This window comes from Impatiens glandulifera, chromosome 3 (genome assembly GCF_907164915.1).
Source record: "Impatiens glandulifera chromosome 3, dImpGla2.1, whole genome shotgun sequence".
NCBI classification, from domain to species: Eukaryota; Viridiplantae; Streptophyta; class Magnoliopsida; order Ericales; family Balsaminaceae; genus Impatiens; species Impatiens glandulifera.
This window is the reverse complement of record NC_061864.1, coordinates 28931365-28954732: the sequence shown is the minus strand read 5'-3', so window position 1 is coordinate 28954732 and position 23368 is coordinate 28931365. Positions and strand designations below refer to the sequence as shown.

Genomic DNA, 23368 nt, shown 5'->3' with positions numbered 1-23368 from the left:
CATGAGTATACCATGTCTTTTATAGTGATTACACAAGATGGACTCTTATCAATAAAGGAAAGTGAGGCGGTAGTAGGAACATGGATAACAACAAGAGAGGAACAATCAGAGTGTTCTGATTGAGGAACCGTAGTATGTCGTAGAGTCTCCTCCCCCTTAATACGAGCATGGGTAGTCGAAACACCAGAGATTGAAAATTTTCTAATCAATTCTGCCTTAATTGGATCATAGTAGATATCTAGGCCAGCTAGGAAGTCAATCAGACGATCTTCTTCTACAATCATTTGATAGTCTTATGCATCTTTCGTACATTCTACTCTAAAGATGCGATAATGATCTAGTTAACCCTATCAACTCAGAATAGTACTCTGCTAGTGTCTTGTTACTCTGAACTGTCTCCTGAAATCTCTTTGGAATCCCATAAACTTTCAAACAATTTCTAGAATGGGAGTATACCTTAGTTATCAAGCTCCAAATTTCTTGAGTAGTGGCAAGAAATAGATAGCTCTTGCGAATATTTCATTCTATAGAATTAAAGAGCCACATTTTCACCATGGCATTGTTCGATTCCTAATCATCAAATTTTGGATCATTATCCTTAGTTTTTTAGACTTTCCATTAATGAATTTATGCATTCTACTGTCTTGAACCAAATGTAAATAAAATTTTGACCATGTAATATAATTCGACCAATCTAATTTAACGGAGTTAAGAACAAGGGATGAGCTTAAATGATATCCCTAACTAGCAACACCATCACTATCTCTATCTCTTAGTTGACCTCTTTCAGACATGAAAAGTTAGTGTAAGCAACCTCAAGAACAATCCTAATAACAATAACAATTAGAGAGATATTAAAAAAACAAAAAAGAAATCCTATACCTAATTACATGACTTCGATACCAAGTTACAAATAAAAGGATTTGAGAAGTTCTACCTCTCCAATAGTTCAATAGTTAGAGACGACTATATAAGACAACTATATATAGATAAGAAACCTTAATGTGGGGCTTAATGTATATGAGTCTTAATATATACTTAACACATACTAAAAAAACCTAAAATATAAAAACTATACAATACTGACCCATTATTTTTAATAAAATATATATATATATATATATATATATTAGTTTATCTACGTTTTAAATTTATTTTATTATAGGAGAACAATATATTTATATTTTTTTAACAAGAATGAGGAAATTAAATATTAATTTTTTAATTAAAAATCTTACACTTTTAACTGCGGATTTTTAGTTGCGGATTTTTAGTTAAATGAAAAAAATATGATGATCAAATGTATTTTTTTTATATAAATTTAAGTAAGAAAATATTATTTCAGTTATATTTAAATTCGACTATTTATTTGTTGAGTGTATAAAATATTAAATTAGAGTTGGTTTAATAATTTTATATAGATTTAGTTTATATGTAATAATAAAAATAAAATTTATTTGAAATAAAATTTTATACTAAATAAATATAACAATAATTAAATTCTTTAATAAATGTGTACATATGAAACCACCTCTAATCTAACACTCAAAACAATAGTAAATTTTATATTTTATTAATAATAATATAAATATAAGGGGAATTATTTTAAAAAATATACGAGTCTTTTAAATACGATTTTTATACCGCAATTAAAAATAATGTGTGATTTATATAAATATTAACGAATAATTATTAGTAATAAATTAAGTATGTATACATATAGTCGTCAATTTGGGTTAGGCCCGTTGGGTTGGCCCGCTCCGCCAAAATATTTAGACGAATTGGGTTGAAATATTAGAAAACTCATTTGGAAGTGAGCCTACACGGGTTAACCCGCTCGGATCGCGGGTCAGACTTGAGTTGGTCCGCGGGTTGGCAAAAAAAGTCTATTCTGATTTATAGACTTATTGGCATATACCGTATATCCCTACTTTTTTTTACATCACTACAACAGTCAATACTCAATACTTGTCCATCGGCGGTAGACTATTTATTTGTTCGGCTTTTCTTCTCTTCGTTATCGCCTTCAAGGGTTCTTGGATTAAAACTTGGTTCCAGACTGCAGCAGTCAATACTCAATACTTCGCTCATTGGTCACCGACTACTTATTTGTTTCGCCTTTCTTCTCTTCATTCTGACCTTCAAGGGTTTGTGGATTCAAACTTGGTTCCAGTTCTAGAAGTTTCACACTGAAAGTCTGAAACTTAATATTCTATTAAATAACAAATTCATTTTCGAAATGGAATCCTCTCAAAATCAAGGTTTTTTTATTTGAATTTTTAACTACCTTCATTTTTGTGTATTTCATATGTAGATAAAAATCAAGAGGGCAACAAAATAGTTACATCAGTATTGTCCAAGCAAGGATCAAAAAATCTAGAAGATACTGATGTAGACATTGAAGAAAAAGGGGATGAAGGAGAAGGATTTTCATGGATTATATCTCGATTGATGATATTTAAAGAATGTTGACTTTACTGAAAATTTTATTTTATGAATTTTTCCAATTTTAGTTACTTTATTGAACTATTTGGTCAATTAAGGTGTATTGATTCTTGTTTGGTGTGTATTATGATTATTTGATTACGTGATTAAACTATTGTTTTCTAGAACTATTAATGATTTTTATTTGTAGTGAGACAACCCACGGGCTGGCACGCCTAACCCGCAACACACCTTGGATTGGATTGTGGATTTTCAGCCCGCCGTCGACCCATCAAACGATGAGTTTTGGTGGGTAGGCCCGCCCCGTCATGGGTTGACCCATCTTACCGCTCTCTCTCTCTCTCTCTCTATATATATATATATATATATATATATATATATATATATATATATATATATATATATATATATATATATATATATATATATATATATATATATATATATATATATATATATATATATATATATATATATATATATATATATATATAATATTATGCATACATATTATTTAGTTTCGTAAATTATCTCCACATTTTAGGGTGACTAACTTATTTTAGGGACTAATTCATTACATGACATTTACTTAGTTCAAATTTATAGATAATACATGTTCTAAAAAATTAAAACTTAACATTACAATTATATAAAAAAAATTGAACAACTCTATAACAAATTCTTTATTAAAGATTTAACTCGGTTATATTAGTTTTACATCTATATAATCATTTAAATAATTTAATCACCTTTATAAATAATTTATATACATTTTTAATAATATAACACATTTATAAATAATATTAGTAATATATTTCTAATAACTTGGTAAATATCATAGATATAAGTTTTAAAACTACAACTAAGAAAAAATTAATCTTACCTACAACCATAACATCATTTCAAGAAAACAGATGACCTTATTGAAATTTTGATGACCTGTTTCAATTTTTATTTTATAAATATGTATTAAATTAAGATATTTAAATAAACTCTTATATTTAATATCAAGAGTAACAAGTATAAATTTAATTATCGAGATAACAATTTTTTTTGGAATAAAGGTGAGCTAGCATGACACCCCACAGTCATGATCCTACGCTTAAACTCAAAACGCTTCCAGATAGAATCAAAATAATATAAAAAATTAATTTGTATGCATAAATATTTTTATATAAACGAATGAGAGATGTTCAACGAGCACAAGCTGTGATGGCTTTACTCAAGAAACGGTTGTAAGTAAATAGAATGTGGATGTCTTCTTCCTATAGAATAGAAAATACACGACAATGACCTAACACTTAAGACGGATGGATAAATATGTTTATCGAAATCATAAAATTATCATTACAAAAAAGAAATTGTAAAATTTAAACTTTATAAATTAATTTAATCAAAATTATTATAAAATTTTAATATATTAGTTTAAAATATCAAAGAAATAAGTTTGTAAATTTGACTCATAATTCTATTAAAAAACAAAAAACATCCCCTACTTGTGTTATTTTTAAGTCACCTTCAAGAAATTCGGGCATGTTCAAATGAATCTCTTCATTTAAATTTTGTTATTTTATTTTATTTTATGATATAATGTTTCATCATATTGATATTTTTGTTAGTTTTAAATTTTTTAAATGCATTTTGTTTTAAACTTCCAATAGTTATAATAAGATCTACATAAAATGTTTTTAAAACTACATAAAGTGACAAATATTCATGTTTTTTGACAATCTATAGAAGGTTCAAACTATAGAATTATAGGGTTTACCTCTTATTAAGAGTACATCCGTCCTGAAATTCAGGATAGCCAAAGAAAAATTTAGGCAAAGAAGTAAGGGTTTAAAAATACTTGGTTTGTACCGAATTCAAATTCGAATAAACCGAATTCGAATTTCATTTTCGGTTTTCGAATCGAATTTCAAACCAATTCGAATTCAAATACGGTTTTCGAATTTGTTTTCGAGTTTGGGTTTCAACTCGAAAACCAAACCGAAAACCGAATTCATTTTTTTATTATTTATACCTCCACAATTAACTTAAAAAAATTTCAAAATAATCAAATTAGAATAATTTGAACTCAAGATTTAATAATAAAAAAATAGTAATAAAGGCACTCGTGGTCTAGTGGTAGAATAGTACCCTTTATGCTAGTTTCAAAAAAAAATGAATTCGAGTTAATTCGAATTATTCGAACGAATATCGAATTCGGTTCAGTTTAATTAAAATTTATTCGAATTCGGTTTGGTTTTCGAATTGGCTAAAAAAAATAAAAACGCAAATAAACCGAACCGATGAACACCCCTACAAAAGAGGGGGTTTGGAAATAGTTTACAAAAAGCAATTGACGCGCCTCAGTTAAGAAATTCACTAGATGCGTTATTGCCCCAAGCACAAAGATTTTAATCTCTCCAACTCTCTCCTCTTTTATATATTTTCCGTTATCTTTTCCATTTTATTATTCCAACGTGGGATTCACTAAATGAAAGATATTATCAACAAAGTTTTTTTTGATAATGGCAACATTGTGAAATTTTTTTATGTTTATTTAGATTGGTTTAATTGATCTTTTTACTTAGATTATTCATATAAATTTTTATATAAACGGTTTTAAGAGTTTATTATTATTTTTTGTATCAATTATGTGTTTTAAATTGATACAATTTCACCGTTAATTAAGTAAATGGAGAACCTTGCCTTACAAAGTTCTAGGAAATTTGACAACTTCGTTCAAACTAGATGTGATTATCATGTTGAATCAATGACCAAATAACATTCTTTATCAACATTTGAGGTAAAAATCAAAATAAGAATATAAAAAGACCATAAGATTGAGAACTACAAAAATGGAGCTTGTGACACTAAAGAATATATTTACAAATTTAGTGTATAAATTATGAGAAGAAGTTTTTGGTTAGCCAACATAAACATAAAAACCAATTTTTTAATCTTAACTTAAGGGAAATATCATAGACATAGGGTTTAAAACTACTACTAAGAAAAAATTAATCTTACCTACAGCAATAACATCATTTCAAGAAAAAAGATGACTTTATTGAAATTTTGATGACATATGTTATTTTTTATTTTATAAATATGTATTAAACTAAGATATTTAAATAAACTCTTATATTTAATATCAAGAGTAACGAATCTATATTTAATAATAGAGAAAACAATATAAAAAATTGATTTGTCTAAATAAAAGTTTTTATATAAATGAATGAGAGATGTTCGACGAGCACAAGCCGTGATGGCTTTACTCGAGAAGTGGTTGTAAGTAAATAAAATATAGATGTTTTCTTCCCATACAATAGAAAATACATGACAATGACCTATCACTTAAGACGGATTGATAAATTCGTTTTTCAAAATCATAAAATTATCATTAGAAAAGAGAAATTGTAAAATTTAAAATCTATAAATTAATTTATTCGAAATTATTATAAAATTTTAATATATTTGTTTATAATATCAAAGAATTGAGTTTGTAAATTTGACTCTTATTATTATTAAAAAACAAAAATCATACCCTACTTGTGTTCTTTTTAAGTCACCTTCAAGAAATTCTTACGTGTTCAAATTAGTCTCTTCATTTAAGTTTTGTTATTTTATGAATATGATATTATTGGAATTTTTAAACTAATTCTATTAATGAATAGAAATTAGAATGTGGGTAATAAAATTAAATCAATTTCAAGTAAAATTCAAATGTGAATTATATAGTAAAATTTAATCCAAAAGTTTGAATTAATTAATTTAAATTAATTAATAAAAATGCCTTGATGACCAATAAATAATATGTTGTTAATTTGTAGTGTGGCTTACATTAGTTTATTATTATTATTAATTGTTATGATAATTTAATATTATTATAAATAAATTAAACAACTATGTAAGGTGAGTATTGTAAAATAAATGTCTTCATTAATTTTGGCAAACAATTACCCTACATTAAGAAGAAATATTAAGGTAAATGAAGAGGCAAACAATGCCAACCGTTGAATCAATTGATGATTTAATTAACCGTTTATTATTTCAACAATCTAAATAGGCATTCTATCCCACACCATCCGAGGGACAAAAACCACGTCACTTCATTCTTGAATATTTTCTCACTCTAGAATTTCAAATCCCTCTTCTTGTTTTGTGAGTATTCTTCGAGTTCTTTGCTCGATATTTCCGTTGAAACCCGGTGATACTTCAGGTACGTTGATCAAGTTTGACGAGTAGTGATTTCAGTGCAGAATCACTACTAGATTCGTTGTACCCTGGGAGACAGTCATCTATGATAAGTTTCAGCACAAACGGGAGACAATGGAACTATTTTAAGGGAAATGTGTCTAATACATGTCTTAAATCAACATCTCAATGGTGATTTCATTCTTCATATATTTTATTTATTTCATTTATTTGTACATCATTTCATATATATTTCTGTAATTTATTTCAAGACAATATTTCTAACAATTTTCATTGTGCTAAACTATTTAGTAGTTTGCGCTATCGAAATTTGTTGTTTTGATGTTTTAGAAATACGAGATGTGATTTTACAAAAGAGATGATGTACGCTTCTTGAAGGATGAAGCCGAATCTAAATCCTTTAAAAGAGTTGACAATGGTCATTGTTTAATAACGCTAAACTTAAAAAGGGCCGTATGTTCTCTTTTATTTTATATATATAATGCTAAGATAATATTATATATATTGGAAAAGAAAATGGACAAAAAAGAATTAGTTTTAATTAATAAAATTAATTAATGATGTTATTTAAAATTAATTATAATTAAAACATATGGTTTCAGTTGTAAAATAATTAATTATAAATATATACATTCTATTCTTAAATTAATTAAACGTGATAATTAATAAGAATATAATAACTAAGAAGAGATAATATATTTATTTATATAAGTATACATATTGTCTTATATATTACATTTTGATTATGATGTTAAGTTATCATTTTAAATTTGTGGACAGAATCTAGTCAAATATGAAGTATAAGTTGTCTCCGGAAAGAAGACAAAAGGTCATAAAAGCGGTACAACGATAAAAAGGTGCATTGGCGTAGTGGTTCAAAGTTCAAATGCAATGGTGCATGGGGAAGGTAGAAATCAAATTTGCTAAAATGACTATGATCATTGATGTTAAAAGCCATTCCAAATTCTTGTGTAGAAATTATGATTTGAATGGGGGTAGTCAACGATTTGAGATGAACGGGATAGTCAATGATTTCTTTGTAGAAATCAGACTTGTTAAAATTATTGATGTTGAAACCATTCCAATTTCTTGTGTAAAAATTATGAGATGAATAGGTAGTCAATGATTTTTTTAGAAATCAGACTAGTTAAAAAGATTTTATATAGAAATCAGACCCGAGTCTATATGTGAAAATCATTATAATTTTATTGTGTAAAAGTTATGAGATTAATGTGTTGATAATGATTTTTATAATATATATATATATATAAATATATAATATGATTTGTCTAAATGACATTAATCATGAATGTTGAAATCATTATAATTTCATGAAATGAATTGGGTATCCTAACGATTTCTTATGTAGAAATTTAATTTGTCAAAATAATGTTGTCATTAATATTTTGAGACATTTTAATTTCTTGAGATTAAATAAGTTGTTTGTGTCAGAACTTATTCTAATCATGCATTTAAAGAGACACGACTATGGAAATTAGTCTCGGTGAGAATAATTCACTTATATTTGTTTTGAGAGTGCATACTCGCTTCGCGTCGATTATTGCTCAAAACATGGCAATGTAAGTGCTTCGGTTAAGACATGAAATATATTTATAGTTATATTTAATTTGATTATGTAGCTAAGTGATTATTAATATAAATCATACATACCTATATATATATATAATGATGCTTAATTTTTAAAGTGTCCGGATTGCCGGGTCGAGAGCTGTGGTTAATTTGGATATTTATGTGAGAGTAAATGGATACTTGGGTCGGATTGTGGGTTGACCCACCCATAAACATAAAACGGTTAAAAATAAATTTAAAAATGATATTTGTAGGTTTCGAATTTGCAACCTAACAAAACAAGTACAACCTTTAATTTTTAAAGTGTCCGGATTGCCGGGTCGAGAGCTGTGGTTAATTTGGATATTTATGTGAGAGTAAATGGATACTTGGGTCGGATTGTGGGTTGACCCGCCCATAAACTTAAAACGGTTAAAAATAAATTTAAAAATGTTATTTGAAGGTTTCGAACTTACAACCTAACAGAACAAGTACAACCCTATAACCAACTAGGCTAACAACACTTTATATTTAATATTCAACACCAAATTTGATGAACGCGAGACAATTTAAAAATAAAAGTTCAAATTTTTAACTAATTAATCTATATATATATAATGATGCTTAATTTTTAAAGTGTCCGGATTGCCGGGTCGAGAGTTGTGGTTAATTTGGATATTTATGTGAGAGTAAATGGATACTTGGGTCAGATTGTGGGTTGACCCACCCATAAACTTAAAACGGTTAAAAATAAATTTAAAAATGATATTTGTAGGTTTCGAACTTGCAACCTAACAAAACAAGTACAACCTTTAACCAAATGTGATTGAGATGTGGTTTGTCGAGGGATAATAGACCTGTATCATTTGAAAGTGGTTAAAGAAATATGAATCAAATATTTAATTGACCAAAGTGCGAGGTCACGATGCTAATTATTAAAAAATATGAATAAAATATTTGATTGACAAAGTGAAAGTGTAAAGTCACGAAATGAGAGATTAATTCGAAAAAAATATGTGATGAAACATTGAGAAAATAAGTTGTTTTATCGAAGTGAATAAAATGTGAAATGAGAGCGTTATATTTTTTATTTTAATAATTTTAAACATTGAATAAATATTATTATAATTTTTTTAATATATTTTATTTTTATCCTTATTCGTGTGGATCGCACAAAAATTTTCCTAGTTAGCTAATAATAGGATGATTCATGTTCATTAATAATAATTATGATCATCTAGAAATTTATATACAATTATAAATAAAGATTTATTTTCTATCTATTTAATTTTAATAGATAATATTGAAATTTGTCACAAATTATATGTTCTTTGATTGACAAAGATTTGTTATAGAATGTTAAAGGTCATCTAATTAATTAAGAAATGAATAATTGATGACATGAATACTTATTTATATAATTAGTTAGTTTCCATTTGATTAAAGATAAATGGTGAACATTTTAATTAAGTTAAGTGTAATAATTAATATTCTAATTAGTTATCGTGTAATTTTTAAACGTATTTTTAATGATGAATGAAATTATATATATATTTGTTTAATAATATATGACATATTATTTATTTGATTACGTTTCTATGTTATTGACTATATATATTATAGTTGTTTTGTTGTGGTGACTAAAATTAAAAAAGCAATAATATACAATATCATATATATATGGATATATTAATTTTGGTTTAATATAATATATTTGATATACATTGTTCAATTAATCATTAAGACTTACTTAATTTGGTAATTTTGAAATCAAATAATTACAAGGAAAGTTTTGTTTGATTTGAGAATAATGTGGCTAACGTGCCCCGATATTACGGGATGCAAACGTGCAACCGAAAATAAATGTTTAAACGGCTTCGGCCAAAGATGCTTGAAACATTATGATTTCTTTCGTAGAAATAATGTGACATGGTGAATATTTATTTGATTAAATATTCTATTTTCTTTTATAGAAATAATGTGATAAAATAAATATTTTAATTGATTAAATATTATAATTTCTTATGTAGAGATTATGTAAAGAATGATTTATATAAGAATAAACATTTTAATCTCTTGTATAGAAATTATGTTTTGTTTAATTAAATATTTATAATATAAGTTATCTTATTCATTTTATGATAAGTATAACAAAAGAAATTTGTAAAAGAATTGTGTGACAATTTTTTGATTTGAAAATCATTGATTTAGATCATATAAATGTGTGTGATTTAAAAAAGGGTACCTACACGAATGTGGGGGCAAATATTTTTATTAATAATAACACAAAAATAATTGTGTATATTATGATAAATAAAAGATAATTTGTTGGTAGAGAAATATGTTCTCTATTAAAGATAAAGTTGCGCAACTTTACAAAAAGAAATAAAATAACAAGAAAATGTCTTGTTTATATTTGCTGAGTTGGTGCTCAAATCGATATTTGAAATTTGAGGATTTTGAGATCAAGAAACGTGACATTTCTTTGACATTATTTTCATAAAAATTTGAAGAATCAATGTCTTCATAATAATTTTATGAAATAGATGAAAAAGAAAAGTTTATAATGTCTTTGTATGATTTATAACAAATTTTATTATAATGATATGAAAATTTGATCATACTTTTATTAAAATTGGATGTGACAATTATATATTTCATGAAGACAATGAAAGTTATTTCATTATGTGTCTTTTGTACGATATTTTTATCGTTGAAAATTACAATAAACATGATTAAATCCATTAAGAATGTGAGTTGCACTACACGAAATATCATGTTGTATGTTGTTATCAAATGATATATTGATATTATTAAATGAAAGACTTTACGTCTAAAAGTGAATATGTTTACACTTAGAAGTGCAATCTACGTATGGAAATCTTCTAAGAAAATTATGATAAATAGATTAAACGTTATAATCTATATTTTTGACTTATGTCGAAAAATAAAATATTTTTATGCAAAATATATAATCATGTGCACAAAGGGAGAATAGTTCAAAGACATTTTGTCTACTAGTTAGCCAAGTAAACAATATTTTCATAAAAAATATATTTAAATGGTAAACATGTACGAATGACTATGCTTCTTATTAGAAGTTATTCCAAGATTATTAGAAATTTCTAATTATTGTAATAATAATTTGAAATTAGATAAGCTTAGAGTCAATGACAAGTCTAGACATACACGTCTTAGACATAATGTCATTAGATTACACTCTCTAATGGAGTTATCAAATTTGACTATTTAAGTCAAAGATAACATTTTAGATCCACTAATAAAATTATTGAATATAGAGTTTGTTTGAAAGTCTTTTAAGACATCAGCCTAGTATAAGTTGGTATGAAGGAAAACCCAACCTATGCAGACTGGAGATCCCAATAACTAGGTTGAATGAGACAACCTAATTGTACTGACTTGGAAAGTTATTGTTGAGGATTAATCCTATAACGAAACTATATATATTTTGACGAGGATAAGCATATCACTTTTAATGATTCTTTGTGAGCAAAGAGATCACCTATGTAAGGGAGAAGTGGGGCCACTTCGAAAGAATTGCACAACTCAATTTTAGAGCCTCTCACAGAACCAGGCGCGTATTCTATGGCCAAAACGGACACAACCATGAGAGCTTGACATGTATCAGGGAGAATTCTATGTGAAAGTGTGTAATCGTTTACACAAAAGGTAGAATAGTTCAAGGACATTGAGTCTACTAATCAGCTAGTAAAGTTATATACCTTCACAAGGGAATGTTCAAAGGGTTACACATACATATCCTAGGTAGAATTCAACTGTTGAACCTTTCACCGGGTTAATCTTTTAGTTTCCATTAATGTGGGGGATTGTTGGAATTTTTAAACAAATTATATAAATTTTATTAATGAATGGAAATTAGAATGTGGGTAATAAAATTAAATCAATTCACGTGAAATTCAAATGTGAATTATATGATAAAATTTGATCCAAAAGTTTGAATTAATTAATTTAAATTAATTAATCAAAATTCCTTGATGACCAATTAACAATATGTTGTGAATTTGTAGTGTGACTTACATGAGTTTGTTATTATTATTAGGTATTATGATAATTTAATATAATTATTAACAAATTAAAAAACTATGTAACGTGAGTATTACAAAATAAATGTCTTCAATAATTTTGGCAAACAATTACCCTTTATTAAGAAGAAATATTAAGGTAAATAATGTCAACTGTTAGATCAATTAATGATATAATTAACCATATATTATTTCAACAATCTAAATAGGCATTCTATCCCACGCTATCCGAGGGACAAAAACCACATCACTTCATTTTTGAATATTTTCTCACTCTAGAATTTCAAAAGCCCTGTTTTTGTTTTGTGAGTGTCTTAGAGTTCTTTACTCGATATTTCTGTTAAAACCCGTTGATAGTTCAGGTAAGCTAATCAAATTCGACGAGTAGTGATTTCAGTGCAGAATCACTACAGGATTCGTTGTACCCTAGAAGATAGCCATCTACGATAAGCTCTAGCACAAACGGGAGACGATGAAACTATTTTAAGGGAAATGTGCCTAACACATGCCTCGAATCAACATCTCAATCGGTGATTTCGTTCTTCATATATTTTATTTATTTCATTTATTTATACATCATTTTATATATATTTTAAGACAATATTTCTAACCGATATAATCATATTGATATTTTTGTTAGTTTTAAATTTGTTAAAAGCATTTTGTTTTAAACTTCCAATAGTTATAATATGACCTACATAAAATGTTTTTAAAACAACATAAAGAGACAAATATTTATGTTTCTTGGCAATTTACAGAAGTTTCAAACTATAGCATTATAGGGTTTATCTCTTTTTAAGAGTACACCCTTCCAGAAATTCTCGATAGCCAGAGAAAAACTCAAGCCAAAGAGGGGGTTGGAAATAGTTTTCAACAAGCAATTGACGCGCCTCGGTTAGAACCTCACTAGCTGCGTCATTGCCCCAAGCGCAAAGATATTAATCTCTCTCCCATTCTATCCTCTTTTATATATTTTCCTTTATCTTTTCCATTATATTATTCCGATGTGGGATAAACTAAATGAAAGATATTATCAACAAAGTTTTTGGATAATAGCAACATTGTGAAATTAGTTATGTTTTTTTAGATTGGTTTATTTGATCTTTTTTACTTAGATTATTCCTATAAATTTTATATGAACGGTTTTAGGTTTTAAGAGTTTATTATTATTTTTGGTATCAATAATGTTTTATATTGATACAATTTCACAGTTAATTAAATACATGGATCACCTTGGCTTACAAAGTTCTAGAAAATTTGATAACTTCATTTAAATTAGATGACCTAGTCATGTTGAATCCATGAACAAATAACACTCTTTATCACCATTTGAGAAAAAAAATCAAAATAATAATATGAAAAGACCAAATAAGATAGACAACTACTAAAATGGAGCTTATGATACTAAAGAATATAATTAAATATTTAGTGCATAAATTATGAGAAGGAGTTGTGGTTTACTAAAGGAAACATAAAAACCAATTTGTTAACTTATGGGAAATATCATAGACATAGGGTTTAGACCTACAATTAAGAAAAAAATAATCTTACATACAATCATAACATCATTTCAAGAAAATAGATGACCTTATTGAAATTTTTATGACCTATGTCAATTTTTATTTTATAAATATGTATTAAATTAATATATTTAAATAAACTCTTATATTTATTATCAAGAGTAACGAGTCTAAATTTAATGATCGAGAAAACAATATAAAAAATTGATTTGTTTGAATAAATGTTTTGTTAGGATCTAGGTCGGGGCTGGCGGACCGGGGTTTGACCGATTAGTTTTTTCTGACAATACTCAACGGTTAGTGTTTAATCCGGTTAGAGATTAACACCGGGTTTCAATACTACACAAACTGTCACAAACACTTGAACCAAGTTCAAGTGCGTAAGTGGTTTGTTTCAGGTTGAAGCAACACACACAAGATGAATAGAGATAGGTTTTTGAGAGTATCGGTTTGGAGATTAGGAGGTCGGTTTAGGTTTAATGAATCGGTTAGAATGATGTAATTCGGTTATGACAGTTTGAGTCGATTATGATATTGAGTCGGTTGGAAAATAGACCTGACAAAAAAAAAGAACACAAAACAGGTTTTTATGGATGTTTGGAAATAAAACTCCTACATCACCACTTCTTCTCGAAACTGCGAGAAGGATATTCACGAAGGAATACACAAACACAAATAAACGATCGAGACTTATTTACTGCTCGATAAACACTTTTACAATTCTCACAGAAATTGTAATCACATTTAAGCTCTCAATCTTGTAGAGAGATAAACACACTTAATTTATCTTGTCTTGTATCTTTTTTTTTCGTATCTTGTATGCTTTGCCTCTTCAGCTCCTTTTATAGATGAAATGTTCCAACGGTCACATTTCTTCAACGGATACCTTCAGGGTCATCCTTGAGTCTGATTGGTTGAGCAGATGTTCAGCCTTGCATTAAATGCGGTTCTGGTTTCCAAGGCATAGGTCAAAACCGGCTAGGTTTTTCTTTTACTTAATATAGCAACTATCGGTTGGACAGTTGCCTGCACCTAGAAGGTTGCGCCTCTGATTTATCCCGGAGTGGAAAGATCTTGTCGGACGGTCTTCTGCAGCTTGCAGATTGTCCTCAGACTTGTATGAATATTGCAATACTATGATCTGTCCCTTTGATATCATCTTCAATAGATACTCAAAGTATCTATTTGCACCGATCGGTTGTTTAGGTTAACCTGATGACTTCCGGTTTTCATAGTTTCAGGTTAACCGGATGACCAACGGTTTTAGCCTTCTCTTCTGACTGGTCATGTCTTCCTGATCGGTCGAATTCTTAACCGGTTGGATTGCTTAACCGACCCTGATTCTTTAATCGTTCTCCTGTACAAGAAGTTTATTTTGTTAGGTTCTTATTTTAACCGGTCTAATTTATCTAACAATTTCTCCCTTTTTGATTATTTTATTTAAAATATTCAAACCATGCAAGGATGAAAATGTAGGCCGGTTTCTTTAATAGTTCATTTGGCAGGGTCTTTGGAAAATGACTTAGAAATTTTTTTCGAAAAATTTGAGAAAAATTGTGTTTTGAAATTTTTTTATCTTATCAATTTCTCCCTTTTTGATTATTTTATTTAAAATATTCAAAACCATGCAAGAATGAAAATGTAGGCCGGTTTCCAAAAGTACTTGATATTTATATAAAATTATACTAAGTTAAATATAGGCAATATATAATTAAAGAAAGCTTCTATCTCTTTTTTTCTTGGGCAGGTATTTATCCAGCATTTGTTCGGTCATCATTCCCTTGCCCAGATTGCAAGGATTGGCGCCAGGTCTGGAGGAGGATCTTTGACCGCCTGAAGTACCAGTGAAAGGTGAAGCCGGTGGAGCAAACGATCTAATTGGAATCACTTCAAGACCTCGCGGTCTTTTGAGCGGTGGTATGGTTTCGTCCTCGAGTTCGTCACCTGCTTGCGAAACCGGGTTGATTGGGGGATCAATAACCGTTTCAGCAACATTGTCCAATAGTCTTGAAATTGCCGCCATCTTGGAGGGAGCCTTTCTTTTTCTGGTAGCCGGACCGGATGAGGAAGCAGCCGCCTTCGATTTCTTATGGGCGTCGGCGAACTCATCGAATGCTAGTTGTTGCCCGATTAGTCGAGCCGCATCTTCATTTTGCGGAATCGCTATGGCCGGTGCAACGTTTTCTATCGTTTGCATATGTCCGGCCAGGTCCACATCCGCCTGTGTCGTTTCCTTTTGAAGCCGGACTTGCTCGTCCAGGGCATCCTGAATCTTTTGAGCCGCAATTTCATTCGCTTCTTCAAGTGCTTTGTCGGCTTCCAGCTTTGCCGCTACCATCTCCGCTAGTTGTTCGGTGACCGCCTTTAAATCGGCTTCGGTCTTGGCATGCTTTTCCTCAAGCGATGTAATTCTCTCAAGTATGGATCCAGCTCTGATACCAATTGTTAGGATCTAGCTCGAGGCTGGCAGACCGGGGTTTGACCGGTTAGCTTTTTCTGACAACACTCAACGGTTAGTGTTTAATTCGGTTAGAGATTAACACCGGGTTACAATACTACACAAACTGTCACAAACCCTTGAACCAAGTTCAAGTGCGGAAGTGGTTTGTTTCAGGTTGAAGCAACACACACAGGATGAATAGAGATAGGTTTTGGAGAGTATCGGTTTGGAGATTAGGAGGTCGGTTTTAGGTTTAATGAATCGGTTAGAATGATGTAATTCGGTTATGATAGTGTGAGTTTGTTGGAAAATAGACATGACAAAAAAAAATAACACAAGACAGGTTTTTATGGATGTTCGGAGATAAAACTCCTACGTCACCCCTTCTTCTCAAAACCGCGAGAAGGATATTCACTAAGGAATACACAAACACAAATACACGATCGAGACTTATTTACTGCTCGATAAACACTTTTACAATTCTCACAGAAATTGTAATCACACTTAAGCTCTCAATCTTGTAGAGAGATAAACACACTTAATTTATCTTGTCTTGTATCTTTTTTTCGTATCTTGTATGCTTTGCCTCTTCAGCTCCTTTTATAGATGAAATGTGCCAACGGTCACATTTCTTCAACGGATACCTTTAGGGTCATCCTTGAGTCTAATTGGTTGAGCAGAGGTTCAACCTTGCATTAAATACGGTTCTGATTTCCAAGGCATAGGTCAAACCGGCTAGATTTGTCTTTTACTTAATATAGCAACTATCGGTTGGACAGTTGTCTGCACCTGGAAGGTTGCGCCTCTAATTTATCCCGAAGTGGAAAGATCTTGTCGGACGGTCTTCTGCAGCCTGCAGATTGTCCTCATACTTGTATGAATATGGCAATACTATGATCTGTCCCTTTGGTATCATCTTTAACAGATACTCAAAGTATCTATTTGCACTGATCGGTTGTTTAGGTTAACCGGATGACTTCTGGTTTTACATAGTTTCAGGTTAACCGGATGACCAACGGTTTTGGCCTTCTCTTCTGACCGGTCATGTCTTCCTGATCGGTCGAATTCTTAACCGGTTGGATTGCTTAACCGATCCTGCTTCTTTAATCGTTCTCTTGCACAAGAAGTTTATTTTGTTAGGTTCTTATTTTAACCGGTCTAATTTATCTAACATGTTTTTATATAAATGAATGAGTGATGTTCGACGAGCACAAGCCGTGATGGCTTAACTCGAGAAGCGGTTGTAAGTAAATAGAATGTGGATATCTTCTTCCCATAAAATAGAAAATACACGACAATGACCTAACATTTAAGAAGAATTGATAAAAATCATAAAATCATCATTACAAAAGAGAAATTGTAAAATTTAAACTTTATAAATTAATTTAATCGAAATTATTATAAATTTTAATATATTAGTTTAAAATATCAAAGAAACAAGTTTGTAAATTTGACTCTTAATTCTATTAAAAAACGAAAAACATCCCTACTTGTGTTCTTTTTAAGTCACCTTCAAGAAATTCATGCGTGTTGAAATGGATCTCTTCATTTAAGTTTTTCTATTTTATGAATATGATATAATGTTTTATCATATTGATATTTTTGTTAGTTTTAAATTTGTTAAAAGCATTTTGTTTTGAACTTCCAATAGTTATAATATGATCTACATAAAATGTTTTTAAAACTACATAAAGAGACAAATATTCATATTTCTTGACAATCTATAGAAGTTTCAAAATATATAATAATAGGGTTTACCTCTTATTAAGAGTACACCCTTCCAGAAATTCTCGATAGCCAGAGGTAAACTCGGGCCAAAGAGGGTGTTTGGAAATAGTTTTCAACCAGCAATTGACGCGCCTCGGTTAGAACCTCACTAGCTGCGTCATTGCCCCAAGCGCAAAGATATTAATCTCTCTCCCATTTTCTCTTCTTTTATATATTTTCCTTTATCTTTTCCATTATATTATTCCCATATGGGATAATTAAATGAAAGATATTATCAACAAAGTTTTTGGATAATAGCAACATTGTGAAATTACTTATGTTTTTTTAGATTGGTTTATTTGATCTTTTTTACTTAGATTATTCCTATTAATTTTTATATGAACGGTTATAGGTTTTAAGAGTTTATTATTATTTTTGGTATCAATAATGTTTTAAATAGATCACCTTGGCTTACAGAGTTCTAGGAAATTTGATAACTTCATTCAAATTAGATGAGATTGTCATGTTGAATCCATGAACAAATAACACTCTTTATCACCATTTGAGAAAAAAATCAAAATAAGAATATAAAAAGACCAAATAAGATAGACAACTACTAAAATGGAACTTGTGATACTGAAGATTATAATTAAATATTTTGTGCATAAATTTTGAGAAGTTGTGGTTTGCTAAAGGAAACATAAAAACCAATTTATTAACTTATGGGAAATATCATAGACATAGGGTTTAGACCTACAATTAAGAAAACATTAATCTTACATACAATCATAACATCATTTCAAGAAAATAGATGACCTTATTGAAATTTTTATGATCTATGTCAATTTTTATTTTATAAATATGTAGTAAATTAATATATTAAAATAAACTCTTATATTTATTATCAAAACTTATATTTATTATCAAAAGTAACGAGTCTAAATTTAATGATCGAGAAAACAATATAAAAAATCGATTTGCCTGAATAAATGTTTTTATATAAATGAATGAGTGATGTTCGACGAGCACAAGTCGTGATGGCTTAACTCGAGAAGCGGTTGTAAGTAAATAGAATGTGGATATCTTCTTCCCATAAAATAGAAAATACACGACAATGACTTAACACTTAAGAAGAATTGATAAATTCGTTAATCGAAATCATAAAATCATCATTACAAAAGAGAAATTGTAAAATTTAAACTTTATAAATTAATTTAATCGAAATTATTATAAAATTTTAATATATTAGTTTAATATATCAAAGAAATGAGTTTGTAAATTTTACTCTTAATTCTATTAAAAAACGAAAAACATCCCTACTTGTGTTCTTTTTAAGTCACCTTCAAGAAATTCATGCGTGTTGAAATGGATCTCTTCATTTAAGTTTTTTTATTTTATGAATATGATATAATGTTTCATTATATTGATATTTTTGTTAGTTTTAAATTTGTTAAAAGCATTTTGTTTTGAACTTCCAATAGTTATAATATGATCTACATAAAATGTTTTTAAAACTACATAAAGAGACAAATATTCATATTTCTTGACAATCTATAGAAGTTTCAAAATATATAATTATAGGGTTTACCTCTTATTAAGAGTACACCCTTCCAGAAATTCTCGATAGCCAGAGCAAAACTCGGGCCAAAGAGGGGGTTTGGAAATAGTTTTCAACCAGCAATTGACGCGCCTCGCTTAGAACCTCACTAGCTGCGTCATTGCCCCAAGCGCAAAGATATTAATCTCTCTCCCATTCTCTCCTCTTTTATATATTTTCCTTTATCTTTTTCATTATATTAGTCCCATGTGGGATAAACTAAATGAAAGATATTATCAACAATGTTTTTGGATAATAGCAACATTGTGAAATTACTTATGCTTTTTTAGATTGGTTTATTTGATATTTTTTACTTAGATTATTCCTATTAATTTTTATAAGAACGGTTTTAGGTTTTAAGAGTTTATTATTATTTTTGGTATCAATAATGTTTTAAATTGATACAATTTCACCGTTAATTAAGTAAATGGATCACCTTGGCTTACAAAGTTCTAGGAAATTTGATAACTTCATTCAAATTAGATGAGATTGTCATGTTGAATCCATAAACAAATAACACTCTTTATCACCATTTGAGAAAAAAATCAAAATAAGAATATAAAAAGACCAAATAAGATAGACAACTACTAAAATGGAGCTTGTGATACTGAAGAATATAATTAAATATTTAGTGCATAAATTATGAGAAGAAGTTGTGGTTTGCTAAAGGAAACATAAAAACCAATTTATTAACTTATGGGAAATATCATAGACATAGGGTTTAGACCTACAATTAAGAAAAAATTAATCTTACATACAATCATAACATCATTTCAAGAAAATAGATGACCTTATTGATATTTTTATGACTTATGTCAATTTTTATTTTATAAATATGTATTAAATTAATATATTAAAATAAACTCTTATATTTATTATCAAGAGTAACGAGTCTAAATTTAATGATCGAGAAAACAATATAAAAAATTGATTTGTCTGAATAAATGTTTTTATATAAATGAATGAGTGATGTTCAACGAGCACAAGCCGTGATGATTTTACTCGAGAAGCGGCTGTAAGTAAATAGAATGTGGATATCTTCTTCCCATAAAATAGAAAATACTCGACAATGACCTAACACTTAAGAAGAATTGATAAAAATCATAAAATCATCATTACAAAAGAGAAATTGTAAAATTTAAACTTTGTAAATTAATTTAATCGAAATTATTATAAATTTTAATATATTAGTTTAAAATATCAAAGAAACAAGTTTGTAAATTTGACTCTTAATTCTATTAAAAAACGAAAAACATCCCTACTTGTGTTCTTTTTAAGTCACCTTCAAGAAATTCATGCGTGTTGAAATGGATCTCTTCATTTAAGTTTTTCTATTTTATGAATATGATATAATGTTTTATCATATTGATATTTTTGTTAGTTTTAAATTTGTTAAAAGCATTTTGTTTTGAACTTCCAATAGTTATAATATGATCTACATAAAATGTTTTTAAAACTACATAAAGAGACAAATATTCATATTTCTTGACAATCTATAGAAGTTTCAAAATATATAATAATAGGGTTTACCTCTTATTAAGAGTACACCCTTCCAGAAATTCTCGATAGCCAGAGGTAAACTCGGGCCAAAGAGGGTGTTTGGAAATAGTTTTCAACCAGCAATTGACGCGCCTCGGTTAGAACCTCACTAGCTGCGTCATTGCCCCAAGCGCAAAGATATTAATCTCTCTCCCATTTTCTCTTCTTTTATATATTTTCCTTTATCTTTTCCATTATATTATTCCCATATGGGATAATTAAATGAAAGATATTATCAACAAAGTTTTTGGATAATAGAAACATTGTGAAATTACTTATGTTTTTTTAGATTGGTTTATTTGATCTTTTTTACTTAGATTATTCCTATTAATTTTTATATGAACGGTTATAGGTTTTAAGAGTTTATTATTATTTTTGGTATCAATAATGTTTTAAATTGATACGATTTCACCGTTAATTAAGTAAATAGATCACCTTGGCTTACAGAGTTCTAGGAAATTTGATAACTTCATTCAAATTAGATGAGATTGTCATGTTGAATCCATGAACAAATAACACTCTTTATCACCATTTGAGAAAAAAATCAAAATAAGAATATAAAAAGACCAAATAAGATAGACAACTACTAAAATGGAACTTGTGATACTGAAGATTATAATTAAATATTTTGTGCATAAATTTTGAGAAGTTGTGGTTTGCTAAAGGAAACATAAAAACCAATTTATTAACTTATGGGAAATATCATAGACATAGGGTTTAGACCTACAATTAAGAAAACATTAATCTTACATACAATCATAACATCATTTCAAGAAAATAGATGACCTTATTGAAATTTTTATGATCTATGTCAATTTTTATTTTATAAATATGTAGTAAATTAATATATTAAAATAAACTCTTATATTTATTATCAAAACTTATATTTATTATCAAAAGTAACGAGTCTAAATTTAATGATCGAGAAAACAATATAAAAAATCGATTTGCCTGAATAAATGTTTTTATATAAATGAATGAGTGATGTTCGACGAGCACAAGTCGTGATGGCTTAACTCGAGAAGCGGTTGTAAGTAAATAGAATGTGGATATCTTCTTCCCATAAAATAGAAAATACACGACAATGACTTAACACTTAAGAAGAATTGATAAATTCGTTAATCGAAATCATAAAATCATCATTACAAAAGAGAAATTGTAAAATTTAAACTTTATAAATTAATTTAATCGAAATTATTATAAAATTTTAATATATTAGTTTAATATATCAAAGAAATGAGTTTGTAAATTTTACTCTTAATTCTATTAAAAAACGAAAAACATCCCTACTTGTGTTCTTTTTAAGTCACCTTCAAGAAATTCATGCGTGTTGAAATGGATCTCTTCATTTAAGTTTTGTTATTTTATGAATATGATATAATGTTTCATTATATTGATATTTTTGTTAGTTTTAAATTTGTTAAAAGCATTTTGTTTTGAACTTCCAATAGTTATAATATGATCTACATAAAATGTTTTTAAAACTACATAAAGAGACAAATATTCATATTTCTTGACAATCTATAGAAGTTTCAAAATATATAATTATAGGGTTTACCTCTTATTAAGAGTACACCCTTCCAGAAATTCTCGATAGCCAGAGCAAAACTCGGGCCAAAGAGGGGGTTTGGAAATAGTTTTCAACCAGCAATTGACGCGCCTCGCTTAGAACCTCACTAGCTGTGTCATTGCCCCAAGCGCAAAGATATTAATCTCTCTCCCATTCTCTCCTCTTTTATATATTTTCCTTTATCTTTTTCATTATATTAGTCCCATGTGGGATAAACTAAATGAAAGATATTATCAACAATGTTTTTGGATAATAGCAACATTGTGAAATTACTTATGTTTTTTTAGATTGGTTTATTTGATATTTTTTACTTAGATTATTCCTATTAATTTTTATAAGAACGGTTTTAGGTTTTAAGAGTTTATTATTATTTTTGGTATCAATAATGTTTTAAATTGATACAATTTCACCGTTAATTAAGTAAATGGATCACCTTGGCTTACAAAGTTCTAGGAAATTTGATAACTTCATTCAAATTAGATGAGATTGTCATGTTGAATCCATAACAAATAACACTCTTTATCACCATTTGAGAAAAAAATCAAAATAAGAATATAAAAAGACCAAATAAGATAGACAACTACTAAAATGGAGCTTGTGATACTGAAGAATATAATTAAATATTTAGTGCATAAATTATGAGAAGAAGTTGTGGTTTGCTAAAGGAAACATAAAAACCAATTTATTAACTTATGGGAAATATCATAGACATAGGGT

The 23368-nt window shown here is 28.4% G+C and overlaps 5 non-coding genes and 1 pseudogene across 5 annotated transcripts; all 6 read right to left on the bottom strand.

The window, feature by feature from the left end:
- Positions 1–4670: 4670 nt before the first annotated feature.
- LOC124933128 lies at positions 4671–4843 on the bottom strand (annotated as a pseudogene).
- An 8233-nt stretch (positions 4844–13076) lies between these two features.
- LOC124933118 lies at positions 13077–13215 on the bottom strand. The gene has a single exon (XR_007098833.1). It is a non-coding gene; the product is annotated as a U4 spliceosomal RNA (small nuclear RNA).
- Positions 13216–18005: 4790 nt separating this feature from the next.
- LOC124933113 lies at positions 18006–18145 on the bottom strand. Its single transcript, XR_007098829.1, has one exon. It is a non-coding gene; the product is annotated as a U4 spliceosomal RNA (small nuclear RNA).
- A 1397-nt stretch (positions 18146–19542) lies between these two features.
- LOC124933121 lies at positions 19543–19682 on the bottom strand. The gene has a single exon (XR_007098836.1). It is a non-coding gene; the product is annotated as a U4 spliceosomal RNA (small nuclear RNA).
- A 1399-nt stretch (positions 19683–21081) lies between these two features.
- LOC124933112 lies at positions 21082–21221 on the bottom strand. The gene has a single exon (XR_007098828.1). It is a non-coding gene; the product is annotated as a U4 spliceosomal RNA (small nuclear RNA).
- Positions 21222–22648: 1427 nt separating this feature from the next.
- Positions 22649–22788, bottom strand: LOC124933124. The gene has a single exon (XR_007098839.1). It is a non-coding gene; the product is annotated as a U4 spliceosomal RNA (small nuclear RNA).
- Between the last annotated feature and the right edge of the window lie 580 nt (positions 22789–23368).